The sequence below is a fragment of the Caloenas nicobarica genome, chromosome 1 (assembly GCF_036013445.1).
Source record: "Caloenas nicobarica isolate bCalNic1 chromosome 1, bCalNic1.hap1, whole genome shotgun sequence".
In the NCBI taxonomy this organism is placed as follows: Eukaryota; Metazoa; Chordata; class Aves; order Columbiformes; family Columbidae; genus Caloenas; species Caloenas nicobarica.
In genome coordinates this window covers 114,586,715-114,612,630 of record NC_088245.1, presented here as the reverse complement: position 1 = coordinate 114,612,630, position 25,916 = coordinate 114,586,715, and the positions used below count along the sequence as shown (strand labels likewise).

General features: G+C 37.3%; 1 long non-coding RNA gene across 1 annotated transcript; it reads right to left on the bottom strand.

The window, feature by feature from the left end:
* Positions 1-20,312: 20,312 nt before the first annotated feature.
* Positions 20,313-24,297, bottom strand: LOC136003194 (uncharacterized). Its single transcript, XR_010608041.1, has 4 exons — positions 24,265-24,297; positions 23,560-23,635; positions 23,158-23,347; positions 20,313-21,181 (listed from the first exon to the last, which is right to left on the bottom strand). It is a non-coding gene; the product is annotated as an uncharacterized LOC136003194 (long non-coding RNA).
* Positions 24,298-25,916: the final 1,619 nt, after the last annotated feature.

Below are 25,916 nucleotides of genomic sequence, written 5' to 3'. Positions count from 1 at the left end.
TTTGTTAATGGTCAGTGCAAGAGGCAGGATAAGGAAATAAGGGACAGTTTCTGTCTCCTGAAGCAAAGAGGAGGCTACACACATGGCAGAGTTGTGGGGGGTGTGGGCTGAACCCCTTCATGAGCCTCCAGCCTCCGTGGCCGCCCCAGCTGAGCTCCCAGAGCTGGAGGTGGGCTTCCCGCTTTCCAGTGTGTCTTCCACAGCAGCTGGTATTGGAGAACAGTGCCCATGCTAAAAATGCAACTTATACCAAAAAGGTACAGATGTTCAAAGTGCGGGGTCACCTCTAGATACAGTGCAACCTCTTGGTCCTCCACTTCCAATCCTGTATTAATTTTTTTCCTCCTGTAACAAGCATATTACATAGTCTGCCCAGGAATCAGGTACAATCATGAGTAAATAACAGCCGTGAATGCTGAATGCTTCCATGCAATAAATTATACGTTTGGCATCACTGAAAAATACAGGACAACTAGACCTGGGGTGGCATATCTCCACACAGATGTACCTACACCTTTCACATGTAACTTTGTATGTCATGTCCACCAGCTCTGCCAGATGGCACAACCTGCATCCAACCAGAGATGTGCTGCTTCAACTAGGAAAGATGCCATGACTGAGAAGGAAGAAACCCTTGAGAAACACTGAGAAGGAAGGCTACAAATTAATGTAGCTATGTAAGGTAAAGCTGTGGAGTCCCTCAGAACTAATTTGGAGACAGAGAGTAGCCTAGGAAGAAAAATAAAATTACATAGTTAATTAGTTTTCTTGCAAAAAGAAAAGCTACCTGCACCCTCAGTAGATGGAAAGGTAACTATTCCTTTATCCACCTGGATTTCATGTCAATTATAGTTAACGATATCGTATTTATGGTACGGTTCGTCTGTGCTTATTTGGTTTCAAATATCTTAGACCAAATTGCTATGATAGATTAGTCTGTCCTTTGAGCTTCTAATTTTCATTTTGATGGCTATGTAACACACCATGAAAAACAAATATGGCATTGTAGGTTGCTGGGAAATATTTCCAAAGGAATTTGTCAGCATAATTTCAAGTTTGTTGTATACATGATCCTGAGTTCTGAGGAAAACAAGACAGTTGACATTTAGGATTTTGTAATTGGCTTTCATAGCTTAATTTTATGCATCTTTTTGTTCTGAAGTGTACAGCAATTAACACTGATTCTAACAAGACTGTTGCTACTTATTAAAATCTGAGGAAATTTTCCAAACATTCAGAGTGCAAATAACAATGTCTTCATTACAGTGGCCTTCTCTCCTTCCTAGGTCTGTATCTCTGTGTTCCTGTTAGGAAGCACCATATTTTACCTTTAGCAATCACTCTCTGAGGAGCACTTTGTTATCCGTGTGTTCTGGCATGTTCATGAGCAAGAGAAAAAGAAGCTGACTTATAAAATGTACATGAAATCAACAATGAAAGAAATGAATGACATAAAAAGGTCATTAAGATCTATTGTGTAGATTCTTTATTTCCCAATATGACAGTTTCTTAGTAGCACAAGAATTCACAATAGCAGCTTCCCAGATACTTCTGTGGGAGCTTAAGTTTATCTAGCTCTCATCTGCTATGTTGCTGGGATTTTTCCCTAAGAGTTAAGAATGGCTTAGATTTTTTTTATTAGATGAAAGTTGCTGCATAAATAAAAAGCTTGCATGACTTGGTTTAAAATAACTGTTTTCATTTATACTGCATTTTATTCACAATTTACTCAATTTATTTTGTCTTTCCAATGGAATAATTTCTCACTAAAAGGAGAGAAAAAAAAATTGGAGTTAATTTCATTATTGTACCAAAGAAGTATTTCATGAATATATTCAATCCGTGCTAATGGATTTTAACACATTTTTAGTATTCTGCAATGAGCTGCTCATAAAGTTTTTAATTACCAAAGCAGTATCCAAAAATATACTGCAGAGAGGTGCAGTATTGTAACAAAGATTATTCCTTTATGCATTTAATCTTGGCTCAATAATGCATCTACAGGTAGCTGTGTTTAAATAATATAATACCTAATTCTATAAATACATGTAATTCAGCTAAATTGCTGTTCCCCAAACAAGTTGCTCACATTATTTTTCAGTTAAAGAAATTAAGGCATAGCATTTAGCTCTTATAACACTGATATTCATCACCTGGTGCTGTGGGATATGGAATATATTTAGAGATCTGTACAATGTAACTGCTTGAAGTCAATATCTGGAGAATGCAAGAATAAATTCCTTCACGCTTCCCTCCGTGGTGTGCTGTTTGTCCCCTTTTCTTGGACTCTGTATTGCCCTGTATGACACAGTAGCTTCACTGAAGTTTATGAGTCACGTGGTGTTCATCAAAAAATATTTTCTGTTTCTACCACACAGGATTATAGCCATGCCACTTTAAAAGGAAGCAGTAATATTCCTATCACCTTTATCCTGTATCACCGAAGTTAAAATACTCACCAAATGATGGGAGGAATCCAGGTCTCATTTTCTCTTGGCCATCCAAGAGGACTTAAAACAACATCCTCTACCATCTATGACAAATTCACAGGCTGGATCCTGTGATGACCCGGGGAGCCCCCCCATATGTCCTGTTTGTACCTTTAAAGCATCATGTGGACTCAGGCTCTGGTCAGACAGTGCTGGATCAGTTCTGGAAGCTCCTTTCCCAGTCCTCATTCAGGAAGGTCCCACATCCCTGCTGTTCCCTGTGTGGTACAATATTTCTGTCATGGGATTACACTTGGATCATTCCCTGCCTGTGGCATAGTCCCTGAACAGAGATTGCTCAGAGTTTGGTTAAAACAGAGTGTACATGAGATGATGTGGACTGGTTTCCTCTGTATTACAGACTATTACAGCACATCCAATTTCTTCTCCATTAAACCTAATTACTTATGTTTGATAAAGCATTTCTGAAGAAAAAAGAAAAAGTCATTATATATCAATCTAAACACATCAAGAGACCTAGAATCGCTCCTTTAAGTTAAACCTCCACAAGCCTCTAGAAAGGTAATGCTGTCTGATGGTCTCAAAGATAACCCAGACAGAATAAAACTGACGTTATTTTAGCTCTTTATTTAGCTAATGTGTCCTCCATACCTTCGACAATTTGCTTGTTCTGTTTGGAATAATATTTCCTAACCTGAGAATGAAAATCAGGAGTACAGCTTCTGGTGAAACGTGGATCTCAATTTAATGCTTATGAATGGAATATCATACATGTTTGGACATACAATACAGAGCTCTCCACCTCAATGTAAAGCAGCAAACCTAGGAAAGCATTTCCGCAAGTAGGAACAGAGCAGCTGTTGAAGAAGGAAGGAGACTCTTTTTGGAAAAATAACAACAGCATCTTGAGAGAACAAACAGATGAGCTTCCTGCTCCCTTGGGGGGAGGATGGAATTGTTTCCTCGTTGCATAAGCCTCAAATTTGTAACTGAGTCTCCAAAGCAGATGTCTATCTCTGAAGAAACTGAGACACAGCACTCATGTTTTTCTTTTCTCCAGCATCTGCAATGAGTCACATGAAGTTTGGCACATTCAGCTTGAAGAAGAGATGCAGCAACTTGAAGGCTAACCCCAAGCAGTACACACGATATTGCAGCTCTCTATATGAGGGAAAATGCTTTCAGGTTCTTCTGTTTCAGCAAAACACAGAAACTGTTTTCTTGAGATGGTGAAAGAAGTACGCAATACCCAAAACCTGAAAATACAGATAGGTGCACTTTTTCTATATAAGACGATGATAACCTAGAGATGATTTAGGAGTGTGTGTTGTGTGTATGTATGTGAATAAAATATCAACAGCAAACTTTTTTTGTGTGGTGTGACTCTTTTTTTAATTCTTGTTGTTGATCTTACCTTTAGAGTTCCTGATTACTGTGCAAGTCAATGTGCAGGACCAGACTCTGTATCCGCTGATGAGACATTGCCAGGAACTGCCAGCTGCATTTGATGACCAGGAAAGGGTAAGCTTTTATCTATATTCAGCTGATACACAGGAGCAGAGTGAGGCTTATTTGGTTGGATGCCTGGGATGTTTTCTTCATATCTTTAAAATGTAACTGAGGCTGCTAAACACACCCTGTGCTTGGTTGATTCAGTGCTGGAGCAGTGGCAGGCGTGAAGCACATACAGCTGGCAGGGAGAAGCTATCTGGCCATATGGAGATGGCACATACCCAGGGTGTTAGGGGTGCAGCCGAAGTCAGATGCCATACTTTGATCTGATATCAGATGGTGGCTCTACTGAGTCACAGGATACAGGGAGCCACTGCGTTAGATGCTGAGGACTGGCTGGAGGCTACCTACCCCCTCGTCAGCTGCACACAGGGACAGAAGGCGGCTTCATTTCTGTGCTGCAGGGACATGAGGTACTGGTGCAGAGTTTAGGGACTGTGAGACAGCAGACAGGCTGTCAATGTTAAATTCTTCAGGATCCCTGAGGAAGTTTGGAAACTGGAATTCCAAAATGTAAAGACTTCGAAAACACTGACCCAACCTTTCCCAGCAAAAGATGCACCTATGGTTTTTGCAAGTTCTATGCATGCAGTACCTGACCAGTGACTGGATCACAAAAATAATGCTTCTGCTAGTCTTTAGGAGGGTTAAATGAGAAATACCACAGCCAGCTGAAGCAGAAAAAGGTCAAAACTGAGCTAACGATGATCATCTAAACGAGAATTTGAATGGAGCTCTGGTGTTAATGCTCCTACACTTTCAATAAGTGCTGTAGGATTTCTAATTACCACAGTATCCAAGAGCTCCACTTGTTCTTTTACAATGGTAATGACTACAGCAGAACAGTTCCTATTTGCACTATGCCAAGGCAGATGCTCAAAAGTTAATAACGGGGAGTAAAGTGCCTCAGTAGCCAAGCCCTCTGTTGTGACCTACTCTTTAAATATGGCAAAGTTCAATTTTGTTAGTTTCTTTAATCACAGCTTAAAGGCAAAACTCATCTAGCGTGTATTCATTTTGTATTAAAAAGTATACTTGCACTGATTTCAATTTTTGTTCAGTGACATGACATTAAGGAACTTAAATTATTTCCTTTGGTTTGGTGTGATCATGTACTACAGGGTCAATCTACAGGGTCACTTTGACCTAAACAGCAAATGAAAAAGAGGGTATTTTTGCTCAAAGTTTTGTTGTCACTGTTGTTGCTCGATTTCTTTTAAGTCTGCCATTGCTCAAGTCTGACTTAGCAAAGAAATGTACTGCTCTGGGTTTCTATGGGAGATGGGGAGCTCCACAGAGCAACATTTTGGTACAATAGGAGTGAGCAGCACTAGTACAATGCAAGGAACAATAATCTATGATTTTAAAGAAGATAGCTTGTTCCCAAAAGGTTCGATTTTGGGGCAATGTAACCATTATGAAAGAGATTGTTTCTGTTGTTAATTACAGAATTGTCTGCAGTCAAACATTTTGCCTATATGTAATGTTGTCTAAATGCAGTTTTTGTTTACCTTTACTGAGTCTTTGTCATGGTAGCTGTTTCCAATATACTGTAATTTTGTGCTGTTAATGTTTTTGTGCAAGCTTTGCTATTTTGGGAACGTGAAAGTGGTATAGTTCTGGCTCTGTAATTAAGGGGCTTCAGTGACCACTTTTCCCTCAGCCGTTCCTCATGAGACTGAGAAAGGAAGGACACAAACACAGACAATACAGAACAAAGCTTCTATTTATCGAAAACACTGGTCCTCAGGGTTATTTGAATGATAAAGCTGCAGTCTATCTACAAAGGACAGTGCATCTGAAGGAGAATTTGTGGAGTTTTCCATGGCCCCAGAATCTCCCTCTTGATAGACTGTGTTAAGAGTTGCCAATATAATTTGGCAGTTCATCTTCCTTGTGCTTCCAAGTGAATAGGGTGCCCATTACAGAATAATGTGGAAAACAATGAAAAATGTGGTACTGAAACTGCTGACATAATATGGTGTGTAATGTCCGTGAGTAAGCATTTGTGCTGAAATGGATTTATTTGCATATATTTGCCAACCCTGAGCTGGTTTCCCATGTAGCCCAGGTAGATCTGAATTCTGCTCTAACAAATGTCTCTTGAGTGTTTGCTAACTCCTCACTGATCTGCTTCACATGGTAAATCAATATCTCTCTGTTCCTGCAGGTGTACTTCTCTGGACCTCACGGGTTTGCCATTTTATTTTCCAGAATATCTAAAGTAGTATGAAAGATAAAAATGGCTAAGTTTGTTGACGTTTTCAGTAAAAAAAGGAGAAACATGAAATAGTCGGTACCTCTGATGGTAGTTTTTGCCTAAAATTCAAAATGTCCTTTCCTAAATTACATATTTGAGGTTCTATATTACAAAGTGGACTGTGCTATAATTTATACATGCAGTAAGCCAAAATCAGAGCTCTGTTTGGTTTACAGAAAATCTACATTTGGTCTTCATTCATTTCTCAGTATTCTAAAGACATCTAAGGTTATTAAGAAGCTCTGAGGAACAAAATAAAAATATCATTAAGCTGCTGAAAAAATCTTGATGTGCCTGCATCTGGCATACAAGAAAATAGAGACAATAGAGTCAGAAAATATATAGAGAAGAGCTGAAGAGATCGAGCAAGGGACAATTTAATAGTTAAGACCCTAACATTTGGAGAAATTATGCCTGTGAGAGGTACAAGGGTGAGTGATAAAAACACAGCTGACAAAAAGCAGGTATGCAGTTGTTGCATATTTAATACTAACTGATTTTATAGTACTGAAAATGGAGAAGTAAACCAAAGTACATTGGAGATCCACTGAAGACAAAATAAGTTTTTCTTCCTGCGCAAAAGTAAACTGTGGAACAACTTGCTCAGGATGTCTGGCATGTCAGGAAGATTTGTATACTAAAAGCACTTTTGAAGAAACCCTCAGAAGAGAGATGCTCCTCAACGCTAAGAACCACGGCTGGCCCAGATACAAGCTGCAAGTTGGGAGAGTGTGCTATGAAATTGTGACCATATGTTTGCCCTGTTCTGTTCTCTTCCTAGACCAGCTGCTCTGGCTAGCCACTGTTGGGGACATGGTACTGGACCAGATGGACCACCCACCCTTGTCTTTGGAGACTGCCTTACAGATAAATATAATTATACAAATACTGGAGAAGGATTCTAATTCAAAACAAGTTGTGCATCATTAGATTTCTGCAGCCAGTCAGCCTATGCTGGGAAAGTACATATTCAAGGGAAAGTACATGGTACAACTGATAGCAAGGCTCAAATTAAAAATCATGCCCTAATTACCCATGTCTTGAATTTTTCTCATTTTTATTATAAAATCTCTACAAAGTTTTTTGTTTGTTTGTTTGTTTTTTAATTGTAAGAGACTGCAAAAACTAGATAGCAAATACCTAAATCGGGCAGCATATGATAAAAACACATAAAAAGATAAGAGTGGGCAGGATCTAATTAAAACAAACAAACAACAGTCACCTTATTTGGTTTGAGGGGGAGGAAAACTGAAAATTCAGAAGAGGAAGGCAAAAGTTGAATCGGTGTCAAAGTATTTGTCAGTATTTAGTGTAGAAATAGAAAGACTATGATTGAATTCAAACCAAGGTTAATACTTTCCAATTAATAGCTTATCAGTTTGCAGGAGTTGAAGCTGAGGAACAGGTAGAAGAAGAAAGCTGATTAGGATACATGCCTGCATGTACACACAGACACACACACGAATCAGGGAGACAATGAGGCAATAAGTTCAGCAGAATGTAACAGGTTAAAAACTTTCCTGCTACCTAGTAAAATACAGTCTCAGGAAAATCTTATTATAATGAGGATTTCAAACACATGGACCTTCAATTAATTTCTAGTTTTTATTTAAATACAAATAGTACTTTTTGTTGGTGCTAAGCACTTAAGAAAATCTGTCCGTGGTATATTAAGTGCAAGGTGAAAAGCCCCGTTTCAGGAACTTGGGTCATTATTATTGTGGGATGTTATTTTACTTTGTGTCCATCTGCTCTTCTAATTTCTCTTATAAAAGATATAGTTATATATTTATTACTTCAGCTTGTCTTTGTATGTTTATCATTTAATATCATCTGCAATATTTATTAACAAAGCACTTCTACATCTCCTAAATGATTAATAGAAAGATATTGTACTTCTGTTGTTAACTTGGATGACAGGATTTTTTTGTAGCTATTAGCATCTGTGAAAACAGTGAGTCACAAAACATTTTCAGTAAGGAAACCTTGCCTCAGCATACTTGACTCGTCAGTGAAGAGTATATTTGAGATGATCAAGTAAAGATCATGTCTAATAACTCTATAATAACATACTTACACAATGATTTTAATGACTCTAGAGGGAGCATTAGGAATCATTGAGGAAACTACATGTGTTTTTAAAGTTTGTAATTTTAATTATCTTGTTCTGTAATAGACCGTAATGTCTGCAAACCAGGCATCATCTACTTCCCGTTATTAGAAAGTATATCTAATACTCTGGTAGCTGCAAATCCATGTTTATTTATTTTTGTATTGAAAAATTTTTTTTAAAATGGACGAAAAAGAGAATACGTGAAGCTATAATGTTTAGATTAACACAATTTTCTTAACTAACACCCTTGTGAATAAACATAGTAAATTTGAACACTATGTGTTTTCACCATCTGTGCTTCAATAATGACAGCAGGCACCAAGGGAGAATAGGGTACTTAAGTGTAGTAGGAAGCATCAGTTTGCTTATTTTAGCATGAGCTGAATGTTCAACTTTTAGGTGCCTTGGTCTTAATTTATGCTCCCTTCATAATTAAATTGTCTTGCTGACATGACTCTGAAACCTTGCTTCTTGTGCCTCAGCCTTAATTTCTTCACACTTGATTGATAATGAATGTGCTTTTCATATACTGTTTGGGTCTTGGGAAAGACAAACTGCATTACCACGGACTGCTACAGTCTGATTGGACAGATGAGCTATATTGACTATAAAGAAATCTGCAGTCAGCTTTACAACAGCTATCTAAAATCCAAGGTAGCTAACTGAGCAGTGAAAAAGTAATCTATAATCATGCAACAGTGGGGAAAAGTGGCAGCAAACAGCATGCAAGTATGCTTCTAAAATGAGAAATAAAATGTAATTTAATTTGATATGTAAGTAATTCCTTTTCAGTTCTTGCCACTCTTGAGGTAAGTTTAATTTTTGTCACTGCCGATATCAAAGAACAAGAAAACAGCAGGCTGCTCCATATGCTAGTCCAGCATTTTGGAAAAGGTAAGGATGGAGTAACAGAGGTGCAGGGAGAGCTAAATGCTGTCGTATTGTCAGCAGGGGGAGAAGTGATGCATGAGGAAAAATGATGAGAAGGTGGTTTTAAATGCAAGTACAGCATGTATCCTACAAGACAGGTAGGTTTATTAGTTTATTTTAAAAATATTTGTTCAGTACATGGCAGCTCAGGAATTACAGATTTTAAACATGTTGTAGAGCTCCTAATGAGTGGATACAGGGGTCTCGTCAATGGATATGCCTAAATGGCAATATTTGTTCAGTACATGGCAGCTCAGGAATTACAGATTTTAAACATGTTGTAGAGCTCCTAATGAGTGGATACAGGGGTCTCGTCAATGGATATGCCTAAACGGCAATAATCACCCTTATTATATTTGCTTATTATTATCAGCAGAATATGCTGACATTATTGATACTGACATATCCAAAATATTCTCTAACGTCAAAGTGGTTTGTAATTTTCTCCAGCTATCATGGCTTAGTGCAAAAAGTTATGCTGTTAAAGGCAATCTTTAGTATCTTGATGGCTCAAAAATAAAAAATAAATAAAATAAAATAAAATAAAATAAATAAAATAAATAACAGCTGAAATGAACATTAAAAATTCTGCAGTTGGAAAATAAAAAATTCAAATAATTTTTCAATACAATACATCACTTACAAGCAGTTTTATCAAAAGAACTTGATGCTGCAATTGCTTTACTAATACACACTGTATTACTGAACAAAAATGTAAATTACTGGTACTGTAATGGAAAAGTTCTCTTTGTGTATGTATGTCTGAAAGAGTGTCCATGGAACTTTAATTCTTCTCCCTTGTGATCACCTCAATATTATGATATAAACTTTACTTTTATGATTGCACACTCTTTATTGCTGTATATAACATTCACATGTAGAGAGTGTGAATGAAATTTCTACAGTAGCATTCATTCCAGCATTTCCTCATTTATTAATTCATGTCTTTATAATAACAATAATTTTCTTTGGACTCACTTGAGAGAGTGCGTGTGTGTGTTTGTGTATGTTCGGGTATTATTTACTAAGTCTGGTAAAAGGATGCAAACACAAACTCCATCATGACATTTTTGTCATTGACACAGGCCATCTGCAAATGTGAAGCCCATACCATCCAAGTTAATCAGAGAATAACTTTCAGAGTTTTTCATTCCATATGTGGAGCAGAACTGGAGAAGTGACAGCGCCTGTGGTTTTCTCAGTACTGTTATTAAGAGAGATGAGATTGAAGGGTTTGGAGGCTGGCTTTGGGCAAGGGTGGATACATGTCCTAGTCACCACTGATTTCTGACTTGCATTTGCACAGCTTAGTATATTATCATTTGTCTTCCACTTTTAGATTCCTAATCCAGGCCCATTTTCTTTGCACATCCATGTCTAGCATCTCAGCACAATTATGTTGACTTCCTTCACCCCAGTCACTTAAGGCAATCTACATACAACCCCATGACCTTAGGGTATTTGAGCCTTTAGCTCATTTCCTATATCCTTAGCTAGAAATGTAGGTCCTGCTGCTGGTTGCATTCATCTACACCATTTCATTTTGCACAAGAAGGTATCACAGAAGGACCGTAACTGCAAACATGCAGTTACTCCATGGAACACATATAAAAGGCAATAAATAGAAGTCCCATAGTGTGGTTGATGTTGCTACCACTGCTACCAGGTCTCCATTTGTCCTGCCTTCAAGGGTACAATAAATGTTCAAAACACTGTGGCTGGGAAACCCTATGGCTGAAGATCGATCTGCTTATGTTTCCTGGAGATGTTCTAGAATAGAAGCTGTTTTCTTAATCGAGAATTGCCCAGGACACTCTATGATATTGTCCTGGACTGAAACATGATGTCTGATGTTTCTTAATTTCATCCATTTTAGAGTAAGGAAGAATAGAGTCAGGGCAGCTGAGACTGCTTCTCACAGGCCAACTTGTGCTATAACTCACCAGATTAGGAAATTACACTCTTTCTTCCAACAAAAATGTTGGTGGTGGCATAGGTGTCTAGGTAAGTAAGAAAGAAAAAAAAATCCAAAGCACCGTGCTTAAACAAAATGATGACACATTATGCCTAGAAAGAGTAGGGCAGCTGTAAAGCAGTTGGAGAAGAGAGGCTCTACTCAGTGCCCTGACCTGCTCTCTGAACTTGGCGAAATCATCATCTTCATTTCTTTTGTTAACTATTTGAATGAGAAAGTATTTAAGCTGTTCTATGTGTCTTGTTGTTTGCACAAAGCCTGTCACAATAAAACAATGAGCTTAGAAGAGGTCCTCTAGAAATAATGAGGTAGAATAAACGTCATCAGAGTCTAGTAAATTCTGCTTTGTAGCAGCAAGCTGCTTCACAGCTTTCAAACATTGCTTTCCTTTGCCCTCTGCAGTCATAACTAGTTTTCTCCTTTTGCATCCTCCTAGCTGCTCAGGCAATTCTTAGTGTCATAGACAATCCCCTAAATGCCGGTGATAAACAGGAACCACAGCTTTCTTCATAATTCTCACATTTTTTTCCAAATAATTTACTGGAATTGCTCGGGCATGCTCTGATAATGTATTCAGTTTGAAGTAACTAGTGTTTCAAGGAAACACATTTAAAACCAGAAAAAACATATGCTATGTTTTAGTAGAACTAGGATTTGCAGTCATGCAAGCTTTGAGTTGTCCTTTTCTAAAAATAGTAGAATCCATCTACTGATAAGCATCATCCTTTTCTTTTTTCTTTTTCTTTTTTTTTTTTAAGAGCTTTAAATGTGTCAGTTCAGACTGCACTATAACTTAAGCCTGTTGACTATGATGTAAGCTTCTAGACTGTTTTCTGTTTTGTTTCTTTTGTAAGTCTTGGAAAAAAGAGTCAAGAGCAGCTCTTTTTTTGCACACTGGGATGCTGAGCAAGCCAAGATTAAACTGTTTAAGAAGAGTAAGTATTTCAAAGTATTATCAGACTAATGAAAGAGGATTTAGAAAAAAAAATGTTCTTGCTACTAAGTTAAGAGAAAATGGCCTCCAGATAGTCTCTAAATTATCTTGTAGCTGTCTGCCACTTTCCCTCTTAGCCATGAAGTCCAACATTGCTGAAGAGAGGAAAAAAACTGTAACAGACAGTGTTTAGCTGGAGCAAATGAAAACAGAAATTGGATAGTAGCTCTGCATGTATAACAAATAGACAAGGAATTGTCAGAGAATGATGGTACAAAATATATTCTGAATCTTCTGAAAGTATCAGTCACATGAATAAGTACATATTCTCAATGCGGAGAAAATTTTAAAATACCTCTATTTTGCCTAGGAAATTTGAGATGTTGCTTCTAATTTAAAATGTTCTCTTTAGCTACAGACTATGCCCCCAGTATCAGTATGGGATGAGATTTCCTAGGTGCCTTAGCAACTCAGAGAATGAGCAGTACTAACAAGTGACAAATCTGCTGACATTAAACTCAAGAGACATTGGCAGCCCAGTCAGCACCTTAACTATGGCTATGGCCCTTCTGTCAACAAGCTTTCAGCATGGTATCCCTGCCCCATTTTCTACAACTGGCCTTTTCCCAGGTGAAAGGGTTCTTCATGGGATTTCCAAACAGAGATGAATGATTCTGAATGGAGGCTTCTAGTTTGTGAGAACGGGAACAATCCACTTCAAAACACAAAGCTTCTCCAAAAGTAAGCTTGGAAGCAACCATGGACACTGTTTGTAAAATGAGGAAAGCAGAGCTACCTTTCTTTACACGATGGGGTAAGAAATCTTGCACAAAAGCCTATCAGTGAATATCAGGGAGGAAGTAATGAGCAATTCTTGCTATCATTGTTCAAGGATAATTTTTTTTTAAAGGTTGTAAGGTCTGCTTTTGTTTTTTAACTATTTCTTTAAAGACTAATATAAAGAATAAAAACAACTTGGCGAGATCAAAGAAGCCCAGATGCTACTGTTGTTAAATGCACAACAATTCATCACAGAGTACCCCAGTGAATTTAAATACAGATTAGAGGCAAAATGAGAACAAGAAAGAAACACTCTGCTATTTTCTTGTTAGCTTTTAGTGTAGTTTAGAGAGAGAAATTATAGAAACTGTTACATGGACATCACAAAAGCTGCTGCATTCTGTCCATAAAAACTAATTGAACTCAGTAAAATTTTGTTGTGTTTAACCCCAAGAGAAGAGGTGTGAATTTTGTAATGAAGCATTTGCTGACATTTTCCATTTGACATAAAATTATGTAATATAAGCTATAATGCCACCTAACATGAAGTGGTTTTAATTACTGAATGTGATGATTACTGAACTAAATTCTAATCTAAAAGAAACATGAGCTCAAGGAAAATCATATACGAGTGTAAAGTTTAATTGAAAATCATAAAAATATAACTTAATTTAAAATGTAAGGCTGTTATTTTCTTATTTTTAAAATGAACGGTTTTATTCTTTGAAGGATTAAAGTTTTCTATGTCATCATAGTCAGAGATATGAATAAAGGTTTGCTTAGAGCTTTCCATTAGTAACATCTTGTCATAATAAATCCCATTTCTGAAAATTAAAAAATATGATGAAAAATTCACTTTTACTGAACAAAAGAAACTGGATCAGAAAAATAAGAATTTTACACCTCATTAATGGAATTTCATTTTAAACATATATTTTGTATTGCTTTAAGAATACATGAAATAGCTTTCTTAGAACTTTGCCTCTGATGAGCTCTAATATGGGTCTTTTGGGCTGGCTTCTCTGTGGAAATATGTACCTCATAAAATGCTGAATATTGTAACACCATACCAACCTCCCAGACATATAAGTGACCAAGTCACTTTACTTGGGAATAAAATCTTTCAGGGATCCCACCAACAGGAGAACAGAAAATCCATAATTACAAGATCTATTAGGCAAGTAAATGGCTGATTTGACCTAAAGTAAAGCATTTATTTGACATGTCTTTCAGTGGTCATTCATATTAAAAAAAAAAAAAATCCTTAATATATTTTTACAATGCCATCCTTTTTGGCAATATGAATTTTGTCTAGAATTATTTTTATTAGTTTATACATGACAAAATTGATCTAGATAGTGATGCACAAACAAAAGTTTAGCTTTGGTCCCATTGTTTCCACAGTCTAGATGGGATGGGCTACATGGAAATGAAGTAACAGCACTGCTAATCACAATGCGTAATGACATATCTCTTGTTATAGAAGGTACTGGTCAACAGTTTCCTTTCTGAGATTTGTTTTTCAGCTGTTTGTAATTGAGGTGGGTTGATCCCAGAGAGCAGCTAAGGCCTCACCCAGTCACGCATTCACTGCCCCCTCTCAGTAGGATGGGGGAGTGAATTAGAAGAGTAAAACCAAGAAAATTCATGGGTCAAGGTAAAGACAGTTTAATAATTCAAGGGAAAAAACCAAACCAAAACAAAACAAAAAAACCCTAAACAACAACAACAACCAACAAAACAAAAAAACAAAATAAACAAACATCGACAACAACAATAACAAAAAAATTATGCAAACGCAATCACTCACCACCTCCTACCAGCAGACCAATGCCCAACCAGTCTCTGAGCAACAGGTATCCCCACCAGACAAGGCCTTGATGCTGTGCAAGCACTGCTCAGCAACAGCTAAAACATCAGTGTGTTATCAACACTGTTTTGGTCACAGATCTAAAACACAGCACCACGTAGGCTTCCATGAAGAAATTTAATTAAATCCAATGAATTTTCATCAGCCACCACCACCACCTTCCCTGTCCTTTGACATATACACAGATAACTTTCTCTCAGTCTACTAGCCATCCCTATTCAAATGTCCATTCAGTTCAGCTAGTCACTTACTTGGACTCCATCTGTTGTAATGATCATTCAGGACAGGAAGTACAGCATCATGTCTTGGACTGTTGTATTTCAAAACAGCTCAGGTTGGATCACTGCTGCACTTGCCTGGCTCCTTATGAGATTCATCCTCCGTTGTTTGTTACCTCCTGCTGTGGTACTTTCGACATACAACTATGATGACATACAACTATGATGCCATACAACTATGACATCATGCAAGTAAAATAATGGATTATTTTCACCCAATAATAAATCTCCTTGAGGTACACCTCAGATTTCCCCAGCCTTCTACAGTACTCACCAAGCACACCCAGGTTCCTGAGTAAACACAATCACATTAGTTTGCCTTTTTCCTGAGGAAGGAGTAAATCCCAGTCTTTCCCAGACAGCTCCAACCATTTGGAACCAGTGAGTCTTGGCTGTTGTGATATTGCTGTTGGCACACCATCATGGTAGCAATCACCACCTGCTGATCTTTGACACACAGCAACCCCGCAGCAGAAGTGTTAGGGAATTAGACTGCCTTAGCTTATTGAATTATTGGGTATACTGCTTCTGATAGAACTTTTTTAGAAGCTGCTTATGTAGAATTCATTTATCTTAAGTAAGTTTGCTTAGACTGTAAGCTGTGAACTTTTGAACTTTCTGCTAATTATGTAAAAAATGCCTCAGAATGGTTCAAGCTACTAGATAAGGGGAGCTGTGGCCCTGGAGATAAGTAAAGGAACAGAACAACTTCTATCAGAAAGTGAGAAACAGAAAAACATTTTGGCTGTTGCCAAGGACTTTCTCTGACATCCCAGCATCAAGTGCAAAATAGCAACTGGTAGAAAACACCTAGATTGATGTCCAGGCTGGGCTGTGAGAGACCAACAACTACCCTCAGAGATAAGAAATGGCCCACCTGATGAATATGAAGAGATCCAGTGAAGAACAGGGAGACCCAAGACTAATTTTGCAATTAGCCTGCCTGATAAGCAGGGAGCAGGGGGTTGGATTGTTGGGGTATAATTGCCTGTAGATTTCTTTATGCAAGGTCCATGTTCAGGAGGCACTCAGCTCGAGGTGTTTTGTGCTGTACCTTGTGAATAAGTCATTTATTTAAGAATAATTTCTGGAATCCAAGCTTTAGCCTCTGCTACAGGAAATCTAGGGAAAAGAAACTTCCTTAACAAGAATAATCCTCTGAGACACCAGGCAAGGTAAACCACTGCTTAATCTACACCCACAGCAGCTACACTAAACGCCCACCAGTACCCTTTTGGGTCCTCGGAGTACCTTCTCCTGAGGTAGTCTATGCCAAGGATACACAGAGCCTCTGGGACAATCACAATAGGATGCTTTTGCCAGTCATTCCTTGTTGAGCTCAACTCAGCCTCCAACACATTTAACTCTTGATATCCTCGTGTAACTCCAAAAATCTAGATGTGTTCTGCTTGCTTTTACCCTGATGGCATTAGGATACACTATGCACTGGTGTCCACCAGGGACTTCTAATCATGTGCGCCTCATGTGCCATCAAATCCACACAATTCAATAAATCTGGCTGTCCCTTTCCTCCACTTGGCTGGAGGCAGGATCCTTGTATTCCTGTCAGAGCATTCATCACCTGACTCCCATAATTGCAAACCAAAAATCCCTTCACCAGCCACCTTGAAGGTGCTGAACAGAGTCTCAGAAAGCACAGGTCAGGACCCAGTACAGTGTGAGTTGTGTCTCTTTGACATAGGCAAGACATTATTTTGTCAAGTGCTGTGTCACTTCAAGAGAATTACCTGCCTGTTCAGGTGTGATATCCCAGACTCTTGAAGGTGAAAATTGTTCTAGGTACCTTCCCAAATTCTCCCAAGCACCTTGCCACCTACGACTCAACGGACTCAGGACACATCCCCGTGTGGCATTCCCAACCAATTGGTTAACTTTCAAAAAGCCAAAATCAGATTCACAAGACACACACACCAATATGAGTATTCTGGGATGTTCAAAAAACTGAATAGTCATTGTAACATGGCAGAAAACATCTACACCAGAGAAGGGGGACGTGATATTCCTCATTTCCACACAAAGTGGCTCCCAGAGGAAAAGAGGAGGAAAGTGCAATTGTTAATTGTCTCCACAAGATGGTTCTTGGAGTACTGGGACAGCAGCAATGCAGGGCCCAAACACCACATTAGGCTCAAGGCCAGTGCTTTTATCATAGCTCTCCCAGGCAAAACAAAACAAAGCCATAAACCTCATAGCAAGCTGCAGAAGCCATTAACAAGCCCTGAAGTTTGATGTACAGCAAGAAAGGGAGCACACCACAGAGCAGGGGAGGGAACAACCAAACCAGTATCAAAACCAAACAAGTCAACATTGCAACCAGCAACCAGCAAGTAACAGCTTGTCAAGTAACAGCCAAACAGGCATAACAACTTCAAATTCAGTCTAACACACTCTGATCAAATCTATTGTTATCATGCTCCACTGTGGTTGCCAAAAAGGACTGTGCTGGGTTGAACCTGGCCAACAGCTGATCTCCCACCCAGCTATTTTTTCACTCCGTTACAGCACTATAGGGGAGAGAATCAGAATGGAAAAAAAGAAGAAGGAAAAAAAAAAAAGAGAAAAACTTGCGCTCAATACAAAGACAGCTTAATAAGTCAACGGAAGGAAAAAAAAAAAAAAAGAAAAGAAAAAAAAGTGATGTAAAGGCAATCACTCACCACCTCCCACCCACAGACCAATGCCCGTCTCCAAGCAACAGCTACCTTGGAAAAAGTGCACTTCCCTCTGTACAGTTTTATTGCTGAACATGACACTATATGATATGGAATATCCCTTTGGTCAGTTTGGGTCATCTTTCTGAGCTGTGTCCCCTCTGCCTTTCTCATGCACTCCCAGCCTACTCTGTCATGGGGCAGGATGAGAAATAGAAAAGGCCTTGACACTGTGCAAGCACTGCTTATCAATAGCTAAGACATCCATGTGTTATCAACACTGTTTTGGTCACAAATCTAAAACACAGTAACATACAGGCTGCTATGAAGAAATTTAACTCCATGCCAACAAGATCCAGTACAGTAATTCTACCAGAAATCAGCCTCTAAGTCTTTGACGAAGTTAAGTCTTTCACTGAAAACAAAATAAAGCAGAGCTGGTTTCCCCCAAAATAACGAGTGTCTTGAAGATAATTTATTTTCTTAGAAGACAGAAGGTTAAATTTGGGTTACCAGAGATAGGACTGTGACATAACAGGGAGGGGACTCTGAATGATAACAAATGATACAATTAAATTACAATTGCAGCTACCAAAGAACAGTAAATGAGTGGAGGATCATATACTCCATATTGACAGAACAGTTAGAAGATTTGGACAAGGTTGGAGAATAATCAAGGACAGCAAATATACAAGAGACACTTAACGGCTATTATGAGAATAATATTATTAGGGGCAGGGAGGCAAAGTCTGTGAAAAACAGACTAGCAAAGCATACAGAACAGCAGCTTCAGGAAAGAAAACTGTAAATGTGTTCAATATATTTCATGACAGAAAAGAGGATGAAGGGCAAGGAGGACCAGAGTAAATGCATAATAATTATTTTAAACAAGAAAACAGTGGTATATTAAGAGGCAGAGGAAGAAAAGCCAAATTATTAGGCAAACTTTTAAAGCAGAGTAAAAACAGGCAAATAGTTTGAATCAGAAAAGGGAAAAGATAGGAGTAGGTAGGATCACAAGGTCCATTTCAAAGAGTAAAAGGACTATGTGATTTGGCATGTCTCAAAACAAATGTATATCTGAAATTAAAAAGGTGACAGAAAAACTGAAGACGGATGTTCCAGCCGTTTATTTGTATTTTCTTTTTTAAGCTTTGCTATTCTGAGTTTTTCAGTGCTAGATATAGGGAAGCTCAGTGATCAATGAATAGTTGATGTTGCTCAACATGGTTTTCACACTGTTCTTGATTGTACCAGCAACCGTAATACACATTTTATTTTTTAAAGTGCACAGGTAGGCACTGTATAGTTTCAAGAGTAATGAACTGCCTCATTATGAGTATGCATTTCAGTATCCTTCAAGGAATGATCAAAAGCAACCGAGATCATATCCTTCCACTTTTATTTTTATGAAAGATCTCTCATGCACATCAGTCCAAGCAGAAAAATGTATAAAAGTCCACCAAGAAAGCATAAATCACTTCTGAGAACTTATTGTCCAGTAAGAAGCTTATCCTGATGCTCTTCATTGTGGCCCAGTGTTTGATCCCTGTTCCTCTGTCTGAGTAACTACTTCAATAAGTAATTTCATTCATTAGGCTGCAGCCCCATGCTCCTTACTCACTTGTGAGCCTAACTGCTTACCACTGATAGCAGAGGATTTAGCATTTGAGCTTACTTGTCAAATAGACATTCAACTGCTTAACTTTTTTCTTCCTACACATTGTGGAATAACTCCCAGAAGAAAAAGTTTCACGTGGTAAAGACATCGGGCAAGAAAAGAAGTCAAGAAGAACATAAGATCAATTAAAGAATTCAAACAATCTCAAAACCAGTATTTGTTTTAGAGATAAATTGAGCAATAATGAAATTGACCTTCAACAAATCAATAAAATTGTATTCAAGCAGCTTAGCTAGAAAGACATCAACAGACTAGTAAGCTAATTCTAAAATGTAAGGGAAATTGTAGGGAAAGGAACTGTGACAGTCTTGGGTAAAATATCCTTTTTTTTCTTTTTTGGTTGACTAAGGCTAGCAAAACAAATTTCCATCTAAAGTAGGTCTTGAGAAAAATTCACTTTTAAAAAAATCTGAAAAAGAAATAGAAGTTGAAAAACTGAATAAGCAAAATCAAATGCTAAAATACTATTGTCTAAAAACAAAACAAAACAAAACACAAAACACCAAACATAAAAAGCCCCACAGAATGGCAGCCTAAGTTGTATCCTACAAGTCCCAGTTTTCCTTCCCAGAATGACATCAGATGTATTATGGTTCTAAGTCATTCCTAGTAGAAACACAGAATCACAGAATGGTTGGGGTTGGAAGGGACCTCTGGAGATCATCTAGTCCAACCCACCTGCTAAAGCAGGTTCACCCAGAGCAGATTGCACAGGAATGTGTCCTGACAGGTTTTGAATGTCTCCAGAGAAGGAGACTCCACAATCTCTCTGGACAGCCTGTTCCGGTGTTCTGTCACCCTCAAAGTAATAGCTCATGAAAGGATCTCCAGGTGTGATGCCAGCAATATATCCAGGATTCATTTACCCATAATAGATACCCACTGATCAAATCACCTTTTGTGGTTGTTTACACCACGGAACCAGAGGTATAGTTTGATATGCCAAGAAAATCCAAAACAAAAGAGTTTAAAACATTTATTTGACTTTGTATGGCTGCACAAGATGCTCTCAGGCAACATCTACAGATACAGCCCTACACTTCTGTTCCCAAGTTACTAATGATGAAAAAAGCTGATGCTGCTATAGGCTGAGAAAAATACTCTTATCAGTACTTACTGTTCTGACCCATGCAGCTGCTCCTGCTTGAGTGTCTAACACAGATCCTCTAGGGACTCTTGTTGGGAAGATGTTACCTTTCCTAGCGCTCTATCTTCTTTTCAAGCATGGAAGCTGCCCACCTCCTGAGCAGCCGGGTAAGGTGTATTTATTATATCATCTCACTTGCCCTGGCTCCTGGGAAAAGTCTCAGGGCATAATAGTGACCCATGCTGGCTTGGGAAACTGATACCAGAGAGGTGAAAAAAGAGTTTTGGTTAAAAAACCAAATCATCTGAGTTGTTGAATAAGTTACAGCTCCTTCATGTTTTAGCAACTGACAAAGAGACCACTGACAAGAAAAACATGAAGTAATTCTAACAGGTAAGCAGGGTAGAGAGGTAGAGCGAAGACTATACATGATTATCCTTTGGAAATTTTCCTTTCTTATTTTGCAGGTACACTGTTTATTTTTCCTTTAAGTGTAGCCTTCATAACAGTTACCAGGTTGGTGATCTTCACGACAGACTTCTCAAATTCCATTACTTTTTTGCTTTCAACTTAGAGACTCCCGAGGAGAACTGACTTTTTTCAGCATCTCAAAGTTGGACAGGTGTGTTCCTGGGGATGCTGATTAGAATATATTATAGTCATTAGCAATTGGAGCTTCTTAATGTTCATTTTATTGTACTTACTTTTTGCTTTCTAAGGAAAAAAGGCAAGGAAGAATTAATGAGACTGAAGACAATACTAATAGAAATAACAAAAAGTAATCTTCTAGTATATTATGTCTTTTAATTCTCACAAAATATTATGGTTTATGTGGTTTGTCCATATGAAAAACATATATTGGACATTTATTTTACTAGCAAATAATCCCTTTTATTATTCAACAACCTTAAATTTGAAAAAAATAAGAAAAACATTATGCTTGTGGGCATGTGGGTAAAGAAGAATTACGAATACGTTAAAATTAGTTCCCTTTGCCACTCTCTTGCCATTTGGTATTTCTCTGAGACCTATATAGTGGCCTCTCTGAGTGTCAGATTTAGGCTTGATGAACCACGGGTGAGGTAACTGTTACATCCCGTTTCTGCTTCCCTTCGATGATGCTTCCATTGGGAAATGCAGTATTTTGGGGAGTTTTTTGCTCCAAATAAGATGTTGGCTGTCTGGTGGGGAGATAATTATTCCATTACATGTATTTTAAAAACCATGAAAGAAAACTTTTATTTCCTATCTTATATTTATTTGCCCTCACACAATGTATCCCATTTCCAAGGCTGAGTGTGAACAGTTGCCAAATATATAATTGAAGAACAGCAATGCAATGAATAAGCGTCAGGTCTAGAACTAGTGAATTCACAGACTGCATGCTGTCTACAGTGGGGGGAGTGGGAAAAAAAAAAAAAAAGAATCTTGAAATATGAAGCTGTCAAATGAAGCTGAGGCTTTAAAATTGCATACCAGTAATTTTCTTACTGTCTTCAGCAGTTGCTATGAACTTTCTGCAAGGTGGCACAAAAAGGCCACATTTCAAATGAAAGTTTGCAACTGTTAAACTGAGTTTTTTAAAGTGTTGCTATTACAGCAAACATTGATTGAGTGAAACCTGCAGCCTTCTCATTTTATCCATATGCAAAATACAGCACAGCATAAGCAACAAAACCCTTAGCAAATTACCTTTACCATATATCTCTGCAGCCCCTTAAGAACCTCCTCTAATAGTGAGGCGAAAGGTAGAAAAGATTTTTCTTTAAGAAAAAGTTGGCTAAGTTGAAATCTGCTTTAGATTCAGGTTTTAGATGTCACAAGAAAATAACTATCAGATCCAGAAGGAGTCCTGGTCCTCTCAATTCAGGCAACCAACCTTGAGATATGAATAGCTGTACTAAGTTTGATCATCAAGAAAATGCAAAGAATTTTAAAAAGTTAGTTGGCTTCAAAGTATGTTTTCCAGACATCAACACTGGTTTTAAATTGTACACAACTGGCCATACTTTCTGTGTTTAATTGTGCAACAGCAGCAGTAATAATAAGTATTCATTCAGATTTGGCATTTAGTTATTATTTTGATCATCTTGTGAAGAGTCCTCAAATGCTCAGCAATAAAAGGCTACTAGTAATTATAGTTACTGGATTTTTCTGTGTGGCTTGAAGCCAAGAGCTTCTATATTCTATTTGATTCCCTGAACTCTCATCTTCATCCTCTGAAGAAAACTTCTGAAACGCAGAAGCTATTAAATATTGAATGCTACTAAACTATAACAGTGCAGAGCTGCAGTTGGGTGCCTTATGTCCTTCCAAATTATTCTATGCAATTAATTCAAAATGAAGACAAGTTCTGTGAAACATGTATTACAATAAATTTGGGGAAGGTCAAAAACAGAGCTTAGTAAAAAGTAGAAGCAAAAAAAGCAGAATATCTGTTTCCTTATTTTTTTTCTGAAAGGTTGTATCTCAAGAATAAGCCCGTAGTTGCATCTCAGGTTCTTTTCTGTACCTCTCCAAGCAACAGCAAATTTTGTAACACCAGGAATAAAAATATAATAGTTAATTATTTTTCATAATTTAGACAACAGGAGACTTTTTACAGTTCCACTTACATCACTTGCTGTTCCTTTTCACCATCTCTCTCCTTTTTCCTTGTTCATCAAGGTCATCGTGACTTTTTTCCTTTGATTTTAATTTGATCTCCATTTGTACATTAATTTTTATGTAAATTTCAGGAGAGGTGATTGTATCTTCATTTCTCCAACCATCTGGCACACTGGGGAATACAGCAGCATTCAACTCCTAATGACATAAATATGAAAAGAGATCGGGGATTTCAGAAGAAACTTAAAAAAAAAAAAGTTATTATTAATGATAGAACCTTGCAAATATTTTTATGAATATTTGGATTGAGTTTCTGTCATTAAAGATTTCTGAAATACTTAGTAAGAGATCCCTTTCATGTCACTAATATGCTTTTTGTATTGTAAAATGAACAAGTAGAAATATCTTACTTTCTGTTCCTTTTGATGAAGTTAGGTGCATCATTGTTCATGACTGAAAAGCACAAGAAGAAAAAGGAGTGACATGCTGTAAAAAAATACCACAAAAAAAAGGTTTTATATTTAGATATTTATATTTTACAGTCATTGTATTCAATGGAAAGAAATTGTAGTAGCTAAGAAATTACTTTTCAGCTAATAAAATAAATGAGGCCAAAAACTAAGTCACAGACAGAAATATGTTTCTTTTGCAAGTTGGTCTATGAATTTGTTATAAACATATCTTAAATAACTTTTGCATAATATTTTCTCATAATATACCTCCATAACTACATCATCTTGTGAAGATATTATTACATTTCTTCTTGTTATTTGAAAATTATAATTCTACAGTAATAACTCTATATTTAAATAAATATACAAAATCCTTTGTTCTTCTAAATGAGGCAATGTGGAATGATTTAGAACTGGAAGATCTGTGACATCACATATGCACTTTCAAATCACAACTTGCTTCAACTTTTACTGGAATAGAGCAGTGTCATGTCCAGACACTGGTACGATTATTTTGAGCTTTTATATTAATGGCATAGAATCTCATGCTAATAAATGCAACACTAATGTAATTCTTCAGGGCTAGACTCAGTCCAAATGCTTTGGCAAAAACAGTGCTATACAAAATACAGACACATACAGACAAGTGAAGCTTGGAAATACCTTTTCTGAAGCCATTAGTGAAGCTATTGTTCTGTAATCAATCAGAGCTTCTCAATCACTGCAGAACATCAAAGTGTCCAGAGAGAAAAGTAATTTTCTTACCAGGATCTGACCCTTTTACATTCAGGTCTTAGTCAAAATCTCCAGCTGTTTGACTATAGAATAAGAAGAATCTCTTATAACTCAAGTTTATACTTTACTCAGTAACAGTAGCATACCGGATTGTTTCACAGACATATTTCTAGTTCTTGTCTGGGAAAACAACTTTATTTCATATTGGCTTTCTTCTTATAAAGCTAATTTACAAAGTCATATTAAAACAAAGCTTTCAGGGGAAAAAAAAAAAAAAAAAAGAAACCCTCAAAATAAAATTAAAAATCTACCCAATTTTCTCATTAGAAATATATGAAGTGTCTAGCAGGGTAAGTGGAGAATATAGGGCACAAGTAACAAGATATGGTAATTGAGACCATCTGTCTAACTAAATATAAAGCACATTTGCCTGTGGTTTACTGTCTCTCTTTCTGATCTCATTGCTGTTCCAAAATCTGACCATTCAAGTAGAGGAAAAATTGTCTGATGCATGACAAGAAAAATTTAGATGAACTCATTCCAAGATGAGTAGAACATGTTCTCAGATTCTTTAGAGCACATGGAGATGCAGAAGAGCAGAGACAAGTGCAAGAATAGCTGCTCCTTTTTGGTTCCCTCTGATGTCTGACTACCCTGACACCTTACACAGCAGCAGCTGACCTGACAGTAATTCTGGTGAAAACCTAGCCTATGGGCTAGAATTATTTTCTTGAAGTATTCATTACTGTCATTGCTGCTTTAATATCCACTAATAAAACTGTAGGTCTGACACGGGCAATCACAGCTTGTTTTGGTGCCATCACAGTGCCATTAGATTTCATACAGCACCACAAGGAACTAAATTCAAGAGCAGTGTCTTGAATGCTTTTCCCTTCCTCCTATCATTTAATTTGCTGTTGATTGGTGATATGATCAGTAACTACTATATAAATCTTAAAGTTCAAATACTATGTACACTTTATAATCAGTGTGTTTCACTAAATATGTGGCCACCTTCACAATGTCTTCATTTACAATGCTGTTGCTTTGTAAGTGCAAAGCCTCACAGAAAATTCTAAACTGGAGTTACCCAATAGCTCTTGACAGTAGGTATGGTTTTCTGCTGGTGTTTCCGCTGTTGATTTGGTTTGATTCAGTTGGGTTGCTCCTATCCATACACAGTTTCAGGAAAAGAAGGAAACACAAACGGTCATCCAAGTGGAATGCGTATGAATACATACAGTATATATATTATATATACAGAATAATATGTGTATGTGCTAAATAACACAATAGTGTGTATATAGACTATATATATCTAATACACATATGCTATATTTACAGTATATAGTATATGTATAGATACTATATGCATACTATAGTATGTATTCTGTACTACAGGTGCATGCTATATATAGTATACTGTATATAATAAGTACATATATACACAGTGTATATATTATATATCTGCTACATATAGCATCTGTATAGTACTGACTACATGATAGTATAGAGGATCCTTGATTGTTTTTCTGTGAGAAAACACTATTTATATGCAATATATACATAACAATAACTAC